The sequence below is a fragment of the Acinonyx jubatus genome, chromosome E4 (assembly GCF_027475565.1).
Source record: "Acinonyx jubatus isolate Ajub_Pintada_27869175 chromosome E4, VMU_Ajub_asm_v1.0, whole genome shotgun sequence".
In the NCBI taxonomy this organism is placed as follows: domain Eukaryota; kingdom Metazoa; phylum Chordata; class Mammalia; order Carnivora; family Felidae; genus Acinonyx; species Acinonyx jubatus.
The window spans coordinates 23,495,399-23,520,370 of record NC_069395.1 but is presented as its reverse complement, the minus strand read 5'-3'; the positions used below and the strand labels follow the sequence as shown (position 1 = coordinate 23,520,370).

At 35.0% G+C, this 24,972-nt stretch overlaps 1 long non-coding RNA gene across 2 annotated transcripts in view; it reads left to right on the top strand.

Annotated features, from left to right (window-relative positions):
• Window positions 1-24,972, top strand: part of LOC113603979 (uncharacterized) — a 104,310-nt gene that overhangs the window by 59,194 nt on the left and 20,144 nt on the right. For both annotated transcript variants that reach the window (XR_008293062.1, XR_003425798.2), the window contains exon 3: window positions 20,896-21,052. This is a non-coding gene — a long non-coding RNA (uncharacterized LOC113603979). The remainder of the gene's footprint in view (window positions 1-20,895; window positions 21,053-24,972) is intronic.

The window sequence follows — 24,972 nt, the reverse complement described above, 5'->3', positions numbered from 1 at the left end:
GACCCCTGCCTACAGCAATAATTGTGCCTGGATCCACTCATAAATGCTGAAATTAAAATGCTCTGCCACTTCCAACCATGTTTATTTGAAGCCAGTGTGACATTTGACTACAGACATGAAGAGGGAAACAAATTAAGATTTATTTTTTATCCATTAAATATTAGGGCTATATAGGCCATTTTGTGTTCCTTAATTTTTTCATAGCATATGTGAATTAGGTACTATTAGCTCTATTTCACTGATGAGTTTGGGATTAAATTTGTATTCTAACATTAAAAATTATGTAGTGTTGTAGACTCTAAGTCTAAAGTTCTCTTTTGTCTAGCAAAGAGTGGATGCAGGATTAAAAAGAGAGATGGCTAATGTCTGGGAAAAAGACAAGAGCCCTGAATAAAGGTCCTTGCTCCATATTTATTCAGATCAGAAGGCTTGCGAATGTGATGGGCATGTACAAAGAGACAAAGAAACTAGGAACATTAACTTGTGGATGTGAGATGGAAAGGAGATTTTGAAGATATACAGTGTTTGGGGTTTAGGTCAATATAAAACAAATTCCAGGTGCTGGGCAGGTGGGTGGATGGCAGACAGGAGATGCCGTGCCTGTTTATCTTTGCCAGCCTAGGGGATGAGACAGACAGGGGGAATAACCTCAGGGTTAACAAGACACCTTTTCTTTTGTTAACCATCTCTGCTTTGGGCTGCTTTGCCTACAGTGTAGCGTTCCAAAGTCCAATTCACCAATTTTTACCTGCCCTGGCCCTATTCTCCTATGAAAGCAGATTTCTGCTATAGTACTAAACTTGGGGTGCTTTCACCCTGAATATCTAATCTTGTTATTCCTATTTATTGGGCACCTTTGCACAAATTCTATTTCAGGCCTTTGCCTCTCTCTTTCTCTCTCTCTCTCTCTCTCTCGCTATTTTTGGGGGTTCAGCACCCCCTCCTTATTTGGGGGTGCCTTTGCACCTCCCTATTCTTGGCACCTTTGTGCCTCCCAATTCTTGGAGTGCCAATCTGGTTACCCAAACTCGGGTGTGAGCATTTTATGACTTTGTGTTTCTTTGTGCATTGTTAACCCATTGGTGTAGGCCCGGGCTTACACCTAAGCTTCCAAGATTCCCAAGCTTATCTGCCACAAGGTAGCACTTCAGATTTGTATAAAACAGAATGCCTATTTCATGAGATCCTGGTTTCTCTAAATTAGTTCCCAAACCTGGTGAGGCATTGTTGTTCCATCTTTTTCAGTTTGCCATTTACATTATTTTTAATATTATTGCTAGCATCAATATAATAGACACTTCTTGAATACCTACTAAGTGTAATTCATGGAAGAACAAGGATTCCTCACTACTGAGCCTTCATTCAAATCACAGTTTAAATGCCAAGCAACATAACAAACCAAACAATAAGGGCATATCAGTCCTTGTATTAGTTTTCTATAGCTGCTGTAATTAAACCACCACAACCTTGGTTGTTTAAAGAACACATTATTTTCTTACAGTTCTGAAGATCAGGAGTCTGAAATTAGTTTCACTGGTCCAAGGCTTAGCATTGCACTGGAGGCTCTAGGGGAGAATCCATTCCCTTGCACTTTCTAGCATCTAGAGCTGCATTTGTTGACTTGTGGGACCCTTCCTTAACTTTTGAAGCCAGACTTTTAGCATCTTAGCATCTTGCCTTAGTCTGCACACTGGATGCTTCGTTTGTGCCAAGTCTCCTCCAAATTCCTTTTATAAAAACACTTGTGATTTCACTTAGGGCCCATTAAGATAATCCAGGATAATCTCTTCATCTTCAGATCTTTATTTTAATCACGATTATGAAGACTCTTTTGCCATATGAGGCAATATTCACCGTTTGGATGATTAGGATGTGGGTCTCTTCAGGGCCATTAATCAGTTTACCACAGTGCTGAAAGCCACAATCTAAATTTACCTGTTTAGTATTTTTTAGCTGTATGTGCTACTTTCCAGTACCATCTAGATGACCCAATCAGTCACTTTGAGTTCACATATTACTAAATATACTGGTACCAAATATTAGCAAATTAATATGTCACCTTTCCCAAGAAACATATCCATTTTATTAGTTGACTAGATAACTTGATTCCTTACACCACTGATATGACTCTAAAAGCAAGAATATCAGGAATCACATCCAGGTAATTGAGTCCTTGCTGTTATTTTCAAGCTGTGTTGTTCTTGGGCTATATGATTTTTTAAAAATAAACATATCTTCTTTTAGTGGAGAATGGCTAATGAAGTTATTTCCTAATATTCACTTAAATAGGCATAATCTTGAATCACTGAATGTTGCTGAGAATTCCAAGTTTGCAGTAGGGAAAATCATTGATAACTTGCTAAGATCTTTGATGACAGACAATAACAAAGTTTCAGGGTTTGCAAACCATCATACAAAGCATTATATCTGAGAAGATAAAACTATAGAACCTAAATATTCAGGAATCATGAAAATAAACAGATCATAAACAAGGAGAAAACGCCAAAAATTAAAACATAAAATATGCTTTGCATATATTTAGAAATATTGGTAACTTTAATAAGATTGCCATTGAAACAGGGTGAAATTCAAACTGAATGGCTGATATAATCTCATGTTGAAGGACTTGGAATTTTAGCTTTTCCCTTTAGTTCTGACCAGTTCTTTTGATCACGTGTAAGCAGCATGTGCCCTAGGCTACTTCTGGAATTGTTTGAACTTGACCACCATGGATGCCACAGGGGCTGATGAGGAAGGGAAGCTCTTTAAAAATTTACAAGGTGATGTGAGTTGTAGCAGCTCTTTATTTAAGATGAATGGAAAATTTTAAATTTAATTGCTTTCTCAGGAAACTAACTTTTGGGATGGCAATCGCAGCAAATCAGAGGTTGGTGTTACTGGATGCCACTTAACCAGTGAAACTTCAATGTCGGTCCCTCTTTTCACTGAAAGTTCAAAAACTGCTGGCAAATTTGTGTTTCAAGTATTTTGACAACTTTTTAAATGTTTGAAGTAACACAGGTGGCTTATGCAACAGAGGGATACCTGTGTTGTTGTGGACATTCTTAATAAGCTTGAATATAAGAAGTTTATATTAGGTGATAGTTTCCTAAACTATCCTACATTTGGCCTGCATTTGTAAAAGCAACACCACCCTTCTTACAACATTATCATCTGAGAAATATTTTGGCTATCACAAATACTATCCTGAAAGTAATAATTCTATAAGCACTAACTGCTATGAAAATTTAGCAAGTAATTAGCAAGAAATTATCATCCAATCACAAACTTCCACAATAAAAATGTACTATGGGAAAAGTATAGAACAAGGTACTACAGTTATAGAACAAAGTACTACCATGGATTACCTTGTTGCAGGACACAAAGGGGTGGTATTCATATATATATGTATATATATATATATATACACATATACATAGATACATATATATGTGAGTGTATATATATAATTTTATATATGTATATGTATATATATATAATTTTTAAAGAATTATTACAACTAGCATGTGGTTCTTTTGTCATTTAGAATATAGATTTAAGAGATTGGCAAAGTTCTCTTTTCAAAGAAAAGTTATTTTTTAAATCTAATTGTGAAAATTAGTAAAGGAAACCTCCTTAAAAATGGAGTTTGGAATTCAAGCCCCACGTTGGGCTCTGTGCTGACAGCTTGGAGCCTGGAGCCTGCTTCAGATTCTGTGTCTCCCTGTCTCTGCCCCTTCCCGCTCATGCTCTGTCTCTCTCTCTCTCAAAAATGAAAAAAATGTTAAAAAAAAAATGGAGTTTGGAAGCCTTGAAGGGGGCACTCTCATGCACATACCATTGCTTGTAACCTAAATAACCAGCAGAAAGAAGACAAGAATTGTTTTGACAAGGAAGATCATTTTTTACACTGGAATTTTATCTCCTGCTTTTAAGAAAAAGAGGGAAGATCCCTCCCTACCCCAGCAACAACGCACTAACCACCGCTTGCAGCCAGTGAGAAGCCCCCATCACTTCAATGAAGCCCCCACCAACTCCCCAATTTCCTCCTGAAGCCTAACAAAAGCTGACTTTTCCTCTGTATCTTTGGGCTTGCCTGTGGTTTACCACAGTTTGCATGCCCCAAATTGTAATTCCTCTGCTATTCCAAAATAAACCCATTTTGCTGGTAAAATAACTGGCTGGTTTACTTTAAGGTCATCACTATGATTCCTTCTGCACTATCTCCTTTGATTTTTGATCCATGACAAGGTTTTGAAACGTTTAAGTAGGAAATTTAATAAACAGATTTTCAGGGGATAAACTTTCCTTATACTAACGGGGTTAAAATTCTTCAGTCACCTGGAAATGAAAGACTAATCACTTAGGACGTAGGTAAAGCTGGCTTTTCATTAATGGAGAGAGAAATAGTCTGAAATACAAAAACACCCACCATGAAGATCAAGAAATCATCTCTTAATAAAGAACTGTAAGGATAAAATAGAGTTTTTCTGAAGCAAAAACTGTTGACTTCATTATTTCTACTGCTGGTTACACAGTTTGAGAATAAAGTGTGTTCTTTTGGACAATCAATATTAAAAAATAATAGCCTAGAAATGGTTATGCTACCAAAAGTAGAAACAGCAAGAAAAAATGTAGTGTTTTTCTCTGTGTCTTGCTTAGTTTTCATATCAGATGGGTAGATACACTAAGTCAAGTGGTGTGGCCAAGACCGGCAGCCATCAAAGGGCACTGCTAAGGCTTGAAACTTAGACCTGCCCAGTATCTTATATTGCTTTTATAATAATCAAATATTCACATTTTATTTTAGGAATCCAACTTGGCAGTACGGTATAAATGAAACAATTCAATTGGCTATTTTCTTTAATAAATAAAAGGTGCCTCAGATTAATCCTCAGACAATATGGCCAAAAAGGATTAAGGCTCCTCCCTTACTTCATGGTTATTATTGGTTGTATTTCTGTCTATGATAGAGAGAGCTCATAATCACATCTGCTACAACCCTAAGACTGTTCATTTTAAGGAATCTACAAACAAATTGCTCATATCTGTCACTTGGTAATTGGAAATGGATTCTTATAGAAGCTAATGCTTAAGTCACTGTATACAGATTATTACTGACATTAAATAGAGATTTTCATCTGCTTGTTCTCAAGGCTAAAAATGTCTAAGAAACATGTTCTTTCTATTTCTAAAGTGAAACTAGATAACCATATAGTATAACCATTATTAAATACAAATTCCAAAATGTGTAAGAACCTTTTTTTTTCTTTCGATATCACCTCTTCTTTTCTGGCAATTAACACCCAAATTAGACTGTTATCACATTTACCAAGTTACTGTCATGATAAAAGTTTATTTTTAGCTGTTTTTATTTTTCTTCACTTTGTCTGCTTTTTTATATCTTTTATATCTATATACACATATATATCTTATGTATACATATATACATATATATATCTATATATCTTATATCTTTTATATCTATATACACATATATAGATATAGATATATATGCATATATATTTTTAAATGAATAAAATAAACAGATATAGATATAGATATAGATAGATATATAGATAGATATATAAAATAAATAGATATAGATATATATGCATATATATTTTTAAATGAATAAAATAAACAGGAAAGAGAATAAGTAGCCTATCTGGTAGCCTTTGCCTGGTAGAGTTACATGATCCGATGAATTTGTTATAGATTGATTCATTTAACAGTTAATGTGTGCCTAGAATAACAACAGACTAGGCAGATGCATAGACAAATATGTTGGCTTTGCCCTTTAGAAAATTATAGTGGTGAGCTAGACATGAAGTTCATGATTTCTATGTGACAAGTGGTATTGTAATTGTATCCCAAAGATGTTCCAGGAGGAGAAACTTCCCAATCCAGTTTTGCAGGCATGGGGGATGGAAGAAGAAAAGAAGATGATGTATGGGTTGAGCTCTGAAGGACTGTAGTCAGGTATTAAATAGTTCAAAATATACCAAGACTATGTGTGCAGACCAGAAGATGAGAAAAAGATATGGCAAATTCAATATGACAGGAGTGTTGAGTGATTGGAGACAGAAGAGGCTGAGCATGTAAGGCAGCCACAGAGCACCTGGTATTAGGCTTACACTTTATCAGAAGGTGTTGGGGAGATTGATGCATTAGTCAGGATTCTGCAGAAAAACAGAAAATATAGATATGAATACTTATATCTATGTCTCTATACCTATTATCTCTATTATCTATCTATCTATCTATCATCTATTATCTATGTACATATGTATGTATGTATGTATGTATGCATGCATGTATCTATCTATCCATCTATCTATCTAATCTATCAAAATAGAGATAAAGAGAAAGCTGAAAACTCATGCAGGCAAGGTCTCTATGTTTAAATCTTGAAGAGAATTCCTTTTTCTTCGCAAAATCTGTCTTTCTTTTAAGGCCTTCAACCAACTGGATGAAGCCCACACACACTGCAGAAGGTAAAGTGCTTCACTCAAAATCTACTGATTTGAATGTTAATTACAACTTAAAAAAATGTTTTTACATCAACATCTAGAGTATTATTTTATCAAACAACTGAGCACTGTAGCCAAGCCAAGTTGACCCATAAATTAACCATTATAGGAGACACTGAAGTTTTAATCAGGAGAGAGACAAGGTGAGTTTTTTGTTCCAGAAGTTAACTTTGAGGATGAACCCAGAGAAGAAAGAGCATATATGAAGATGGGAGGTATCTCCCTAGGAAGATGATGCATGAATACAGATGAGAGATGACACTGGATTGTTCCTGTTTTGATCAAGAGGACTATCTAGGAGTTTGAAGGATGTAAAGGAGGCAAGATTAACAAGAGTGGGTGAGGATTACATATTTGATGTAGAAGGTAACAAAAGGAAGGCATCAAGAATAACCACTATCCTTCCATAGTTAATTTGATTTTAAAATGGAAGCCTTTCTCTTCTTTCTTTGTCTTTAAAGCAAAGACAAACAAACCACTGCTAATTTCCAATTATAATTATCCCCCCAGAAATCTTAATCTGCAATATTCATCCTCTTCTGAATAGCGTTCTTCTGAAGTCTCTTCATTTTAATTCATTTGTTTTTCTTGGTGAATTAAAAAAATTTTTTTTAATGTTTATTTATTTTTGAGAGAGAGAGAGAGAGAGAGAGAGAGAGCATGAGCAGGGGAGGGGCAGAGAGGGGAGACACAGAATGTGAAGCAGGCTCTAGGCTCTGAGCTGTCAGCATAGAACCCAACATGGGGCTCGAACTCAGGAACCGTGAGATCATGGCCTGAGCCCAAACCAGATGCTTAACTCACTGAGCCACTCAGGTGCCTCAAGGCACCTGATTCTTGATTTCAGGTCATGTCATGATCTCATGGTTCATGGTTCCGAGCCCTGTGTCAGGCTCTGTGCTCACAGTGCTGAGCACAGCTTGAGATTCTGTCTCTCTCCCTCCCTCTGTCTCTCCCAGCTCATTCTCTCTCTCTCTCTCTCTCTCTCTCTCTCTCTCTCTCTCTCTCTCTCTCTCAAGATAAATAAACAAACAAAGAGAGAGAGAGAGAGATAATTTTATCTTCTGTCAGGCAAAATATAATTTAACACCATAATGATACAACCTCCTCAGCATCATTAGGCTACTTGATAGAGGATATGATTAATGCCTATGTAGACTCATTAATTACAGGACTCTACTTAAAACAGTAGGAACAAAATCCTGTTCACTAGTAAACAGAATTGTAGTAATGACCTATTAGTTTAAGAACAGTGAATACTTAGAAATGTGATTTCACTTGATCTAGAGTAATACGTGATAACTCACTGACAAATTCAGAATCCTATTAGGTCAGTTGATACTGTGGCTTGGAGTAGTCTCATAGGAACTATATATTTGTCAAAATATTCATTAAAATAACTATAATTAATGAAGCAAAAAACATATCTAAAGCTAACTTTTGGAATGTAACTAACTACAATAATGTTAAGCAAGTGTTTTCACAGTTTAATCATATTTGGAGACTAGAGAAGTATCATTTTCATTTTAAAACTGTAATCATGCTAAAATTCGAGGAGTGTAATATTTTACATCTTTTACTGATGTTTAATACTAAACAAAGAGAGGCAAAAAGATCTCTTAAAGGTTAAAAATGAAGATTTAACCTATTCGTAAAGACATACATGGAGATGAATAATTCATTTCAGATAGTCTGCTCTTTTCTTTTACTAATATTTAATAATACCAAGAATTGACATAAAGTCTCTTTAAAGATCTAAATAATTGAAATAAGAATTTTTCATATTTGGGGTTCAGTATGGCCAAAAGACTGTGACTTTAAAACTCTAGGGCATATGGATCCTGTGAGTTTAATCCTGAAAAATCAGTGTGCTTCTCCAACATTCGTTTCTAAATAAGAAAGTACAACTAAAGTTATACTCTATACTCTAAATAAGAAATATAGAAATAAGAAATATACTACAAATAAAAAAGTAAACCTTAGTGATTATTTTGAAAGTTTATTTATTTTTAAGAGAGAGAATGAGCAGGGGAGCAGCAGAGAGAGGGAGAGAGAGAGAATCCCAACCAGGCTCCAAACTGCCGATGCAGAGCCCAATGCGGGGCTTGAATTCATGAACCGTGAGATTATGACCTGAGCCGACACCACCAAGAGTAGGATGCTCAACCAACTGAGCCACCCAGGTGCCTCAGCCCTAGTGATTATTACCCAAGTGTTAAAATAAACAACTGATATCTATTTGAATAGGGGAAATCATTTAAAATCAAGTGTCACAATGGCAAATAAGAGTCTCTGGTAGACTAATGTTGATTATTGTACAAAAACATTTGACATAGATATTTAATGTTTCTCACAGTAAACTTCTGGAATGGGATTTTAATTTTCATTTTACAGTGGAATAAAGCTTGAGTGGTAAGGCATCCTAACAGTGTCCCACCACTCAGCGTGAAGACAAAGAAAACCTTAGGATATTTTCTACCAAACTGCTTTGACTTCATATTAAAGAGGGAATTTCAATAGAGTTGATTTTACACCCACAAAGAGCCAAGACATTTTTAGGCCAAATTTTAATTGTAGAAGAAGAGGTAGGGCAGAGTGAGCTGCTCTAACAGGTGAGGCAGCAAGTTCAGTGAAAAAGAAAATGTAAGTGTTGCCATTAATGGGAAAGAAAAGAAAGTTAAAAATACAAAAATTAGCTATGGAAATATTCCAATCATTTGTGCCTCTTCTTTTGAAATTAAAGACTTTAAGTCAGTAATTACAGCCTCATTCAAATAATTCTAATCTTTGATAACCTACTCTTAAGTAAAATTTATGATATTAAATGAATTCTCTTCTTTAAGAAGCATCTGAAATTACAGGAACTGATCTGCTAATAATGTTAGGATGTTTTAGTATAAACAAATGTTGAGAAAAACTTGTCCTGAGACAAAAGTCTAGATTTAGAAAAAAAGATTCTTCCCCACCTATTTACAATGAGTATTTTGAAAGAAGCTCCAGGAAAGAAAGAAATCTTTTCTTTGCATACTTCTCTTTTGTATTTTGAAGTTTCCTGCATGGGAATAGCTCAATTGTCAGGAATGGCTTAGGATAACACATGACATACTGGAGATAATCAAATCACCTTGAATTTTTTTCTTTAAATGTTTTTAACATTTATTCATTTCTGAGAGACAGAGCAAGCGGGGTGGGGCAGAGAGAGAGGGAGACACAGAATCTGAAGCAGCCTCCAGGCTTTGAGCTGTCAGCACAGAGCCCGATGCAGGGCCCGAACCCATGAACCTTGAGATCATGACCTGAACCAAAGTCGGACGCTTGACCAACTGAGACATCTAGGTGCCCCTTGAATTTAATATACTTTCTGTCTGTGTTCCTTGATCAAGTTATTGGTCACTCTGTACTACAGATTATTAATTTACAATATGGAGTTTGGGATACATACCCTGACAGGTTGTTCTGAGTACTAAAAATAGACGAAGGGTATAAAAAGTCTTGATATGAGATCTGACTCATTCTAAGAGCTGAAAACGCAGAATGTGCTTTGGACTTGCCAAGAAAGTGGGAACATTAAAGTTGGCAGTCTGCCAGGACTGGGGTGGTCCTTTCAGTTGCTGCTCTCCTTTTCAAGGACTCTTACCCGTTTTCTTCTTAGCAGATTCCTTATCTAAGAACCACATGCTTCAAAATCACCTGGACTGTCTCGGCCCCACCTCACATCTAAGTAATTAGACTCTCTGGATCAAGGAGAAAGAACACAAAACGTTAAAGCTGGATATCAGATTTTGGTACTCATTTATGTTTTAGGAAAGTTAATTAAATATTAAATATTCAGAATCACTCACTCTACTCTTATATGTATTTTATCATTTCTAATGAGGGTTAACAAAGTATGTGATAGTGGTTGGTAAAGTATAAAATAATACAAAATTGAAATTCTCTTTATGGTTGAAAACTGCTATTATTGGTGTTAAACCAAAACGGAGGCTACTCTCCAGCAAACCACCTATAGTCACATAATCAAAAGTTAAACCATGCTGATTTCCCCTAAGGGCTAACTCTGAATTTAAACAAAATCTAAGCTTTCTTCATGTCCGTGTAATTTTGCAGCTTCCTCACCAATCAGCTACACATAAATAAGCTCAATCAGAGCTACTACCTTAATAGGAATGTAAGTATTTAGTAACCAATCACAATTGAAAACAATACACTTCCTCATTTGCTCTTTATAAACTGAGCTGTAACCTGCTGAGAGCCCAGCCTCTCATCACTTTCAGTTTTGAAGTCTCCCTGTTCTTAGAAAGTTTGTTTCCCGCTCAATAAAATATTCTTTTCAGGTAAATCTCTCTCAATTTTCTTTTGACATTGGGAAATCGATGTCTTCTTGAGTTTGACATATTTTAGGTTTTACCATCTTGTCCTCTCTGCTTTCCAGAGTTTAAGAAAGTGAATTTTCTATTTTGAGTTTGGCTACCCCACATGGTACAGACTGTATCTGTCTTCATCTAGAAGCAATGAAAATGGGAAAGTTACTCAGAATCATCCCCTCTTCCATGTTTTTACTCCCTTCAAGTGTCTGCCAGCTCTCCACTGCCTTCAGGCAATTTTTTGAAAAGCTCTTCAAGAGTTTTTAATTGTTCTGTTTTGGAGACTGATATGCATGCAGTCTTAATAGTAGTGGAATGCTAGTAAAATCCTTATTCATTGAACTGGTTCCAGAGAAATTCTTTGATACTGGTTTTCTAAAACTGCCACAATTTAGGAAGGAAACTGGGGAGTCACGGCTGCATCTGCTTATCTGGAGACTAAATGTTGCTGCTACTACTATATTTAAAGGGAAATGTCTAGTCTGTCTCTCTGCGTCATTAGTTTAAAAATTTGAGATATTTGGATACAATATCCAGGACAGGGCATCCAGTAAACTGAGCCCAAGTTAGCGCTTACCAGGTGCTAAGAAATTAAGTATCTGGAATGTTTGTCTCTCAATAAAACTCATCTAGTGGGAAGTTTTCCTGCATCTAAACAGTAGCTTACATGCTGGGCACCCACAGGATTTCCAAATTTCTTCTACTAAACAAGAATAATATGGCTTTATTCATTTAAATGACCAATTAAAAATTATACAAGGTAAGGCCAAATTCTATTCTAAAGCAAACATTTTTTAACTGGAAGAAAAAAAATATGTTGATTATAAAAACTTGAGAAATGCAGAAAATTATTTTAAAAGGCAGAAATATAAATTATCTGTTAATATACCCTAATCACATGCATCCTTTAAAAATAGAAAGTTTTTGGGGCATCCTGGGTGGCTCAGTTGGTTAAGCGTCTGACTTGGTTTTGGCTCAGGTCATGATCTCACAGTTTCATGAGTTCCAGCCCTGCATTGGGGTCTGCACTGGCAGCACGGAGCCTGCTTGGGATTTTCTCCCTCTCCCTCTATCTCTGCCCCTCCCTCACTGGTGCTGTCACTGTCTCTCTCAAAATAAATAAATAAACATTAAAAAATAATAAATTTAGAGAGTTTTCTTTGGCTGGTAACAGAAGGACACATTAAAGAGATTCAAAGTGTGAGAAAGATTTGGCATGAGAGGATATATCATTGCCGGCTTTTAAGAAGGTGGGGCTGAAACAGAAGGGACCCCAGAGCTATTCCTATGAGCTGAGGGTGACCCTTGGCCAACACCCCACAAGATAATGAGGATCTCACACTATAGGAAATAAATATCAAGGAAATTGATTCTGTTAAAACCTGAATGAATTTGGATTCAAATTCTTCCCTAGATCCTCCAGAGAAAATGCCAGTGCTGTCAACACTTTGATTTTGGCCTTTGAAACCCTAAGAAGAGAACATAGTTGCATTGCCAGGTGGGCTTGAGCGGTCTGAGGCTCTGCGACTTCAACCCAGCCCACCCAGAAGATGTCGCTGACAGCTCTTGGTCTCATCAGGAGAAAGAATTCAAGAGAAACACAGCACAGTGGATGAGCAGTACAAACAGGAAAGTTTTTTAAAGGGAAAATAGCTCTTGAGAAGTGAGAACAGACGAGCTCAAGGGAGGGCTGTGCACTGGGGTTGGGTCTCGATGGTTCATTGACAGTTGTTAACAAGGCAATGGAATATTCATTACCTGAAACAAACATTTCTTAAAAGCAGGTGGTCTCTTCTAGGAATGCGGGTTACCTGCCTTTCCTTCCTTTTTTGGTCAGGAGCTTCCGGCCTACTTTGTCACCCATTTTGGACCTATCTGGTTTGATCAACTTTCTTGTGGTTTCCTTTTGGAATGCTGCCAGGACAGGCCTCTGACTTTCTCATGGTTGGCCATGACTTCCTCCTTGCTGGTCTCCAGGCATCCTATTGGAACCTAACTAACCGTGCACTCCAACTGTTGAGCTTACTTCTGACCTACAGAACTGTGAGATAAGGAGCAGGTGTTTTAAACTGTTAAATCTGCGGTAATGTGTCACAGACAAATAGAAAACTAACACAGGAGACTTGCTTTACACAATGTTTTTCAAATTTTAACATTCATCAGAATCAACAATATCTTTATTTTATTCCAAAGCTCATATTATTTCCTCTTTGTCGTTATACTGGCGAAGAATGGCATTTCAAAACAATGTAATTTATTGCGGTAGGTACAAATAAACTTCCTAGAAATACTCCACTAAGGCCAAGCTTTTTAAAAAAGGAACAATATTACATAACATGCTAACCATATGTTTTTTGAAAAATCCTATTTCAAATATAATTTATTTATTAATAATCTTGTATTTCTCATATCCTCCCTCTATAGATTCATAGATGAATAATTAGTAAGAAAGATTTATCATCATGCATCATTTAATGTCATCTCATTCATATTATTTTATAATTCTGAAGAAATTAAAAAGGTAGAACTAAAACATAATGGAAAAGATAATAGAAATCCACTATTAATATCATGTAACCAAAGGTAGTGATATTTATTGTAACCCAACACTTCCTAGCTCCAAACCTATTTCCTGTGTCAAGTTTGATGAATTGGGAGATTAATATAATAGGATTCATATGGTCTATATCTGATCACCAAAACACCCTGGATACATTTTCCAGCTATATAACTACAGGCAAGTAATCTGTTTTATGCTTATTTCACTCAGTATGATGTGGAAAATAACATTTGCCCACATGGAAAGTTTATTGTGAAGATCAAATTTATGATAGAATAATCTATCAACTGAATAATTAATGTAAAAATAAATTATTTGATGTCTACCACATGCTAGGTTTTGTGCTGGTCACGGGGGCTACAAAGAGAGCTATGACAACCATTCTTGAATGAGACACTGAAATGTGCACAGATATGCATATCTTATTTCAGGAGGCTCATGGTCTATTATGAGGGCACAACAAAGGTCATCTCTTCCAGCCTTGGGAGATTCGGTAAAGCTTTCTGAAGTAATTCTTGAACTAAATTTTAATTACTGAATAAAACTTAGTGAGACAAACATCCAGTGATAAATTATAGCAAGATATTTGTGGGGAACATAAGCATTTCACTATTGCCATCCTAAAATGTGAGAAAGGAAGCAGTGTTTGGTAAGGTGCAAACAATAGGTGTAACTTTAAATTATTTTTACAATACCTTCCAAAGCTTTTAAAGTGACATACTTAACTCAATATATTTTCTTACACAAAATAAGGAAATAGAACTGTGGGAAAAGATAGGTACAAAGAATTTTAATATAACAAATATATTAAAATTTGGAAAGGTATACTTAGATATCTTAAACCATTGAGTACAGTACACTAATATGGGAATATTGAAATGTTTTCAAAAATATTTAGCAGGATTGGAAAGTGCTCACAATTATAATGTTAATATTAAGATGTAGACAAGAGGGACACGTGGGTGGCTCATTTGGTTGAGCAACCAACTCTTGATTTTGGCTCAGGTCATGATCTCACAGTTATAAGATCCAGCCCTACATCCATGCCCCTGTGTGGAGCCTGTTTGGGATTCTCTCTGTCTCTGTCTCTGTCTCTGTCTCTGTCTCTCTCTGCCCCTCCCTTGCTCATTCAAGTGTGCATGCTTTCCTCTAAGGAGGATAGTAATTAAAAAAAAATGTTTATTTATGGATAGCAAAATTCTCATAAAGAGAAGCATCTAAATGCTCACTGTTTTGCCTGGCAGAACATTTTTTTTTTTATGAGCAAACATAATACTAACCATGTGTTTTATATCTAGTAAATGGGATTACAGATGTCTAGATCTTCTTCCCATTTCTTGCCTTGTTAAAACATCTGTAATTGTAAGAAAATTTTAGAAAAAAATCAAGAATAAAAATATAATCAAAGAGAAATTAGACTAATGAATATAAAGTGCCTAAGACTGGTTAACATGAGCTATGAGCGCAAGGAAGAAAGAGCTAATTAGTTTTTGGTAACTTAATTCAAGTTTAATGATCTTAAAAGCTTCCAGATTATTGGATTAATATAGCAACATGAAAATGATGTCAACTGGGAGTGCATATCATGTACTATAATAATCCTTCAATGTAATTCTAAACATATAAGCATATCATGCAAAAATAGGAAATTACTATTCTAAAATTTGAACATACTAAAATATTACATTTAGGACAGGGATATAGGAAGTGAAATGAAATTCTTTTTAGTCCATTATTCAAAACACAGTGACTGGTAAAATTACTCAAGACATGTTTATTCAGTTAATTGGTGAATGAATGAATGTATGCATCATTTGGGGGACAAACAAAACAAAACAAAAACAAACAAAATTAAAGAGAAAAAATAAAAAAATAAAAATACAAGCTGAGATAAAAAAATGCTAAATTAATGTAACATTATTTAACTGGTTGACTATATTTTAATACAGCAGGAAGAATCAATTATAAAAATCTACAAGGTAGAGAATCTAGCTAGAACTTAAAGTATAATGTTAGGCATTGGGTTTATGGATGAGTGGACTAAATAGAAAGTTATTTAGGAAGGACTAGGCTTAGGACTTCATTAAATTAGACAGATCTGGGATTTGTTACAATTTTCACACTGTATTATTCACTCCCATTACAGAAAAGCTATTTCCACATGGAAAAGAAGCAGATGCTCCAAGGGAAAAGTGATATCTACCACAGAAAATGTTTGATAAATAGTTGGCTCTTCTCACTTCTTCACTATCACCATGTCAACGAAATTTACAGTTAAAAATATAATTGCAGGCTATGGAAAGAAAACATAGGCTATAATGATCCACTAATCCTTGACACATACAACTTCCCAGGCTATCTTGAGGCTGTTTCCTCTCCAGTACCAAACAGTCACAGTGAAAGAGTAAGACAACCATAAAGCTCATAGAAAGAAAGCCAACATGATATAAATCACTTTGGAAAACCCTAAGACCAATGATGACAGACTCTGGACAGCATTTTTTAAAAACAGAAGCTGATGATAATAAATTGGGACATGTTGCTAATGCAGTCAAGAGCAAAACAAAGAGAATAATAGAAGATTTTAAGGGTCAAAGGTTTTTTACTTCCCATTTCTAATCGAAAGTTGATAAGAGTAAGTTTATTTGCAAAATGTGCAATGCCTACAAATTTAAAAAGACCTGTTTTGGCACATTTTCTATACCTAAAAAAGTGTCATTATATTTGCTTATTATTGCACTCCTACAAAAACAGGAAACATCAAGATTTGTTGTGTTCTGTCTTAAATTCTTAAAATAAATCTTAAGCAGTTTTGCTATTATACAATCCTATAGTTTATTTTCTTATTTTGCTATTTTCCTTCCACTGGCTGAATTTCTACAATCTCTGGTGTTTTTTTTTTCTTCCTTTTAATAACTCAACTTGCTATCATTGATTATGTTTTCTTTCTTTCTTTAAAGCTTACAAAAATGTGTGACACCTGGAGATCTGTGTTCACAATCCATAGGTATTACTTGGTTTTTATTGTTTGGACTCTGAGGTTACGGGTCTATCTGAATGTTCACAATCTATCATCAAACTGTGGTTTCATAAAAATCTATGTAGAAACATCATGGTAGGTTTCCATAACTTACCTTAAATAAATTTTAATTTGAGGACAATTATGATTTATTAAAGACCACATCACCAATATTGTACTAACACCTTCAGGGATATAGAATGTTGAATCTGGGAATTGCTATGTGTATTATATTACATGATTTTAGATAGAGTTCAAAGAGTTTAATGTTATTTCTCCTTTTTCAGTACTCACTTCTGAAGAGACTGTGTTGATTTTAAACTTTAACTAGTTGCAAACATAAGATGTTTTGCAAGCTCAAAGGATGAGGTATATAATTCTGCAGATGGCTGTAAAATGTCCAACATGATTCACCAAGGAAAAATTTTGGGCTTGTCTGAAGACACATCTTGGGAATAAGGAGGAATTCTGATGGACATTTATTCTTTCTACAGATATTATTATATACTTGACATATAGTGAGTGTAGAACCCTTAAAAAAGCAAAGAATGATTTCTGCCTGTTTGTAACTTACAGTCTATAGTAAAGAAAGGAATTCCCAGCCAAGGGAACAGCATAATTAAAGGCACAAGTTGTGAAACAAAATTATTAGGAGAAATGGAAATGATTTGTAATGGCTGGAATAGAGTATATGTGGGTGAGAGGAACAGAAGAAAAGATGAGAAACATATTCAGAACCATACAACTCGTACTGTGAAACCCTCTTTAAAAATTCTAAATTACTGAAGAATTTGAGTATCTAAGAATAGATATTTACTATATGAAGTTCTGCCATGTGATATTTCTTGTACATTATCTTGCTTTAGTATTTATATTTCCTAATGGATACAAAACATTCAGAAAATATATTTTTTATATGTTATTTATTTATTTACCAAGAGATGAACACTTAACTGAGCCATCCAGGTGCCCCCAGAAAATATTTGATAAAAGAGTAATACTTATGACTTTCTAAATTACTTCTTATAACATTAATGAGATCAACCAATACTAAATAGGATTTTGCTAAATGTAAATGATTGCATAATTCTGAGTTTTCAAGAACTGAATAAGTTTACTGGTTAGTTTTTCTAAATAATGTACTGTGTTGAAAATAATTGGTAGCATTTATTGAGTCTTTCTGTGTGTCAACATTGAGCAAAGGACTTTACATGTGTTAACATGAATACCTACAACAACGTTACAAGGTATGTACTATCAGTCCTATTTTGGAGAGAAGAAAACTGTGCTCCAAAGAAATTAGGTAACATAAATAAGTACTAGAGCTGAAAACCAAACTCTGCATCAGGCTCGAATTTACACACACACACACACACACACACACACACACACACAGGACCACACATGTTCTCTCTGTTTTATTCCACCATACTGCCTTTCACTCTGATTTACAGAACTTCTATTTCTTGAAATTTAGAAGATTTAGAATACCTTATTTTTCTTGCAATTGCTTTAGCAATTATGATGGTTTAGGCTTGGGCAAACTATGAGTGAGAATATAAAGCTTTATGTCTTCATTGATGGTATATTATTTTATTTCTCTCTGAATCTTTCTAGTTCAAGCTTCTGAAATATATTTGCACAGGAATTACATAACACATTCATGCAATCCCTATAGTTCCTAATTAAGTGGTTAATTCATTTGGAATACTCAGTACTTTGAACTTTAAAAACAACAAAAAACTTGCTTATTTTTGCAAATTCCCTATTGTGCATCAAAGTTCTTCTCTAGTATAAAATAAACACTGTTGGTTTATTGGTCAAAACATTATCTCTTGACTTTTTTGGTAAAACTTTTAGATGTTGGGGATTTCAGTTTTATTCAAATTGTATGCTCTAACTCTACAACCTGAAATGAAGTTATATGCCTCAAATATTAGAAAAAATATTCTGTAACACCTTTGTTATTTTTTTTTTTTGTCTCTTATACCTTTTTCAAAACTACATCAATCACTATGTACATCAAAGGCATTCTGTACCGGGGAACTCCCAACACAATTCTAAATAATCCTTAAATTATCAGGGATAAAGGGAACTCTGTCTAAATCTGAACATGGCATATATACATTTTTTTCATAGATTCAGTAGTTAGGAGTGGGTGCTATGTGTAGATTAGATTTCAATTCACTCATCATGACATATTTGATATTTTTATTCTTTTGAATCTGTTCACTATTCAGTATCAATGAATCTTACTTACCTTTCTTTTTCATTAGAACACTTATGAATGTGAAATTATTATTTACCCTTTATCTGTGATATTTTCTTGAATAAGATTACATGAAAGCAAAGTAAATGAAATGAAAATGCACAATGAAATGAAGATCTTTAGATATTTATATTTTTGCTTCTCTTCTGAGTATGAAAGAAAAATGTGTGAAATTTGTTTTAAGATTTTTTTTAATGTTTATTTTTAAGAGAGAGAGAGAGAGAGAGAGAGAGGGAGAGAGAGAGAGAGAGAGAAAGCAGCGGAGGAGCAGAGAGAGAAGGAGAAAGAGAATCCGAAGTAGGATCTGTGCTAACAGTTCAGATATGGGGCTCGAACTGATGAACCATGAGATCATGACCCGAGCTGTGATCCAGAATTGGAGGCATAACTGACTGAGCCACTCAGGTGCCCTGTGAAAAATGTGTGAAATTAATTAAAATAATGAATATAATAATACATACTTTACAGAAATTTATATTTTGTTACACAAATCGATAGCAAGCTCTATCAATCTATCAATATCTTTATCAGTATCAATTGTACATTAAATAGATATATACAGATATATATGTGTATTGGGGATATATTTTTATCCATATAAGGGTTGTTTAATATATTAGCACAGTATAATATTTAGCATATTTTATTTATCTACCATATAGTATAATAGCCCACTGTTAATTTTAGTTAAACTGCCAAACACCATTCTATTTGCATTCATGTACGAAACTAATATGCTATTGGGAAATTAGTATAAGCTTATCAGGGCAATTCAACTCTGTGATTTCCTACATGTTTAATGGCAGTGAAGTGTAAAGAATGAGATGAAACACGAATAAATATACTTGTAGTTCCAATCCCATAGCTGACAGAAGCTTATTAAATCTGTATTTATTTTAAATTTCAGGAAAACATTAGACACTCTTTCACTCCTAGTCATCCTGAAATGCAGCAACCCTTAAAATCAAAGTTTCAAAACACACCTACATTATAGTCAGTGGTAATCAGAGACACAAAACATGCTTGTTAGTGTTTTTGTGCTCCTTGTATAACCTTAAAGTGTAAAGAAGACAATTAGTAAGTCATTGCCATAGAGGAAAGAACACTGAATTAGAAGGATGAACATCACAATCTTCATTTCTTATAAATGTATTGACCTAAGTTTCATTGTATTTTAAATGGGATTATTAAAACATTTGCTGCTCATGTAACAAGGTACTTTTTAGATGACTTGAGCTTCAGCCTGTGAAAGCAATTTAAAAATAACGTGAGGTTGAAGCAGATTTATCCCAAGACTAAGATCAGTTATCACAGTTCTACCTAAAAATGCAGCAATCTCCATGGAGAAGTATTTCATAAACTAATCTCTAAGAGACATAGGATAAATTTTATCAAGGACAGTTATATTCTCTTAAAACTGGTAGTAGCTGATATTTAATGAACATTAATTGTCCAAGTGTTCTCTATTTCTAACTTCATGTTATATGCAATAGCTTATATATATTACATAACATATATATTCAGGAGGAAACAGTTTGACACTGACACTTGTGGGACCTGGTTCAAGAGAGCAAAACATTTGAAAAAATACATAAGTCGAAATGAAATAGTTTGTTTATGGATGTCCCATTGTCCATGTAAAAGGTATTTATAACCTTTTATAAATTCTAAATTTCAACAGAGTCATTTATAAATACATGCTTTTATAAATGCCCAAATATCAAGGTTTAGAAGAAAAATCTAGATACAAGTTGTGTATATTGGATGAGAAGCTGATGGCAAAAGTCTAATGTAGATGACATTTTTATTTTGTGGCCAGCAAAGAGATACATAAAATGACTACTCTTCCCATCTCTGGAACGTACATATTGAGATAATTATTTTTTATTAACTGTTAATGATTTCTATCAGTTTATCCTTGGATTTCCACAGCATCCTATGATGACTATAAATTTATGTTCACAGATCCTATGTAACTCCACATGTATCTCAAAAGGTTAGGTAAGATTGGATATCGCCACTCACATAACTACCAAAACAACAAAATCAAACTATGTCCACTTTGTGGTCTAAAGTTGTTTCTCGTTTAAATTTGCAAGGGATTGAATATTTTTAAAAAAATGTCTGTCTGTTTGTTTGTTTCTTTATAGAGTGAGTGGTGGGGGAGAGAGAGACAGAGAGAGAGAGAATTATCCCAAGCAGGCTCCATACTCAGTTTGGAGCCCAACATGGAGTTTGATCTCAACTATGAGATTCTGACTTGAACCAAAATGAAGAGCTGGACACTTAACCAATTGAGCCACCCAGGTACCCCAAGGGATTGAATATTTTTCTTTGCTTTTTTAAAAAAAATTTGCTTGTTTTTGTTTTTATGAATTGATTCTGCTCCTTTTTTCTTTTTGATTCTCTACTTCCTACTGATGAATACATGTGGGTTAGTAGGATGTTCTTTTTAATGTTTATTTATTTATTTTTGAGGTACAGAGAGATGGAGAGAGAGAGAGTGTGTGTGTGTCAGAGAGAGAGGAAGAGGGAGAGAAGCCCAAGCAGGGTCTCTGCTGTTAGCACAGAGCCTGGTGTGGGGCTCAGTCCCACAAACCGTGAGATCATAACCTGAGCCAAAACGAAGAGTCATACTTAACAGACTGAGCCATCCAGGCCCCCTTAGTAGGACGTTTTATTAAAGAAATGTAATGATTTTTTGTGCAGTGTGGTAGACACTAAGACTGAACACATCATTCATTCTTTCTTCTTTTCCTAACTCAGATGCATACATACTCTCTTCTCTTCCCAGGACACAAGAATGTTGTCTTTCTAAAAGACTTAGTTTATTTACCCACCAGTTTCTTGGATCTGTAGGTTTATAATGCTCATCATTTTGATTATTTAGCCACTATTCCTTCACATCTTATTTAAATATTTTTATCCTCCCCTATTTTTTCTTGGACTCCAATACATATGTGGTAAACTGGTATTGCCCCACCAAGAATGTCTGTCCCTTTCCTTCCTTCCTTCCCAGCCTCTTTCCTACTCCTTTCCCCCGCCCTTCCTTCCTTCTGCCTCCCTCTCTTCCTTCCTCCCTCCCTTCCTTCTTTCCTTCCTTCCTTCCTTCCTTCCTTCCTTCCTTCCTTCCTTCCTTCCTCTCTCTTTCCCTCTCTCTTTCTCTTCTTTATCATCTTTTCTTTATTTCCATCTGTTTAATTTTTTTTCCCTTGCTTCAACAGTCTGGAGTTAGGCATGCTATTTTTTCAAGTTTACTTAATTTTTCTTATTCATACTCTAATCTAGTATTGAGCCTGTCTGGTAAAATTTTACTTTAGATATTGAGTTTTACAGCTTTAGAAGTTATTTTTTTCTGGCTAAATTTATGTTTTCTTTAAATACTTCTATTTAAGATGTTTTAACATCTTTGTCTTCTATTTCTGTGGTCTTCTAAATGTCTTCCATTGCTTTTTAGGTCTCATTCTACTGACTCATTTTTTTCTTGCTCATGGGTCACACTTTTCTGTTACTTTGCATCTAGTAACTCTTGAAAGAATATTGCCTACCATGAATATTGTATTATGGATTTCTAGATAGAAGGTTGATTAAAAAAACTTTTTAATGTTTATTGATTTTGAGAGAGAGACAGAGAGACATGGAGGCACAGAATCTGAAACAGGTTCCAGGCTCTGAGCTGTCAGTACAGAGCCTGATGCAGCGTTAGAACTCAAACTGTGAGGTCATGACCGGAGCTGAAGTCAGATACTTAACTGATTCTGAACCACCCAGGCGCCCCTAGAATGTTGATTGTTTTTCTTTTTCTTTTTCTTTCTTTCTTTCTTTCTTTCTTTCTTTCTTTCTTTCTTTCTTTCTTTCTTTCTTATTTCTTTCTTTCTTAATGGCAGGCAATTAAATTACTTTCAGATCAGCTAGATCACTTCTAATCTGATTTTAAGCTTAAGGGCAGGTCTAGAATAGCTTTTAATCTATGAATATCTTAGTCCTTCTTCTCCTATTACTACTGATAGGTCCAATGCTCAATGAGACAACCCTCTGCTGTATGGTCAGTACTCAGACATCTTTTAAGTTCTGAGACTGTGTGGCTGACAACTGCTCTTTCCCTGGTCTCATGGGGTTTCACCCCATGATTTATGGTTTAGTAATCAATAAATTTCTTATGGAGTAGCCTATGCAGATTTTTAAAAATTTTCTCTGCGTAACTCTGCCCTCTTTATTTATTCTGCTCTACATATTTCAGCTGCCTCAGACTCTCCCAAGACTTCCATCTCTATCTTCATAACTCAGTATGGCTGCCATCTCTGCCTGGGGTCATCCTGCTTGTGCTGCAGGATAAAAATCTCATTAGTCAGAGGTCTGGGGGAGATTATCAATCTTGCTTCATGTGTCCTTTTCCCCAGAATTCTTGGTCATGCACTGGTTTTTCTGGCCAGTGTCAGAAAAGGTTAGCTTTATATAATTTGTTCTGTTTTCCTTGTGTTTATGATGAGAATGCAAACAAGGCATATTTATTCTTCATGGTCATAAGTGGAAGTTCTCAAAAATATTTTATTTTATTTTTTTAATGTTTATTTTGAGAGAGAGAGAGAGAAAGAGAGAGAGAGAGAGAGAGAGAGAGCACATGAGTGGAGGTGGGGCAGAGAGGGAGGGAGACAGAGAATCCCAAGCAGGCTCTGTGCTGTCAGTACAGATTCTGATGCAGAGCTTGATTCCACAAACAGTGAGATCATGACCTGAACTGAAATCAAGAGTCTGATGCCTAATCAACTGATCCACCCAGGCGCCTCTCAAGATTATTTTAAAAAGAATTACAAATTTTGTGATTTCGTATGTTAGTATATATTTACTAAATATATATAGTAGAAAATATAGAAATTAGAAATTACTGTCAATTCACTTCTCTAAAGAAGACATCCAGATGGCCAACAGGCACATGAAAAGATTCTCAACGTCGCTACTCATCAGGGAAATACAAATCAAAACCACAATGAGATATCACCTCACGCAAGTCAGAGTGGCTAAAATGAACAAAACAGGAGACTATAGATGCTGGAGAGGATGTGGAGAAATGGGAACCCTCTGGCACTGTTGGTGGGAATGCAAACTGGTGCAGCTGCTCTGGAAAACAGTGTGGAGGTTCCTCAAAAAATTAAAAATAGACCTACCCTATGACCCAGCAGTAGCACTGCTAGGAATTTACCCAAGGGATACAGGAGTACTAATGTATAGGGGCACTTGTACCCCAATGTTTATAGCAGCACCCTCAACAATAGCTAAATTATGGAAAGAGGCTAAATGTCCATCAACTGATGAATGGATAAAGAAATTGTGGTTTATATACACAATGGGATACTACATGGCAATGAGAAAGAATGAAATATGGCCTTTTGTAGCAATGTGAATGGAACTGGAGAGTGTTATACTAAGTGAAATAAGTCATACAGAGAAGGCCAGATTCCGTATGTTTTCACTCCTATGTGGATCCTGAGAAACTTAACAGAAGATCATGGGGGAGGGGAAGGAAAAAAATGATTAGAGAGGGAGGGAGCCAAAACATAAGAGACTTAAAAACTGAAAACAAACTGAGGGTTTATGGGGGGGTGGCAGGGAGGGGTGGGTGGGTGATGGGTATTGAGGAGGGCACCTGTTGAGATGAGCATTGGGTGTTGTATGGAAACCAATTTGACAATACATTTCATATTAAAAAAAATAAATTAAAAAAATTACCGTCAATTGAAACAAGCATCATTGATTTATTATAGTGTACATTGATTGCAATGGTGCATTTATGACTTCCCTAATTAACAAGATTAAAAACAACTTAAAAAACCACAAGATTCAATAATAGTTTAATTTGATATATACCCCTCATCCCACACTTTGTGCTCTTATTGCCATATTTTACTTTTAAATATTATTATTTCATTAAACCGTTAATATTCTCTTATATTTGTTTTCATTTTAATCTTTTTCTGTGTTCTTGACTTCTAGCAATTTTGTGCTTTTATCGATGTTACTTTTACTCAGCCTGAGGAACTGTCTTTAATAATTTTTATAGTGATTTTTTGTCCTCAAAATGTCATTATTTCACTTTCAGTTTTGAAGGATTTTTAAAATTGGTTATAGATTTATAGATCAGTAGATTTTTTCTTTCACACAGAGCTTTAAAAATGTAATTACATTGTCTTTGTCTTCCATTGTGTCTGTCGAAAACTGTGCAAAAAGTT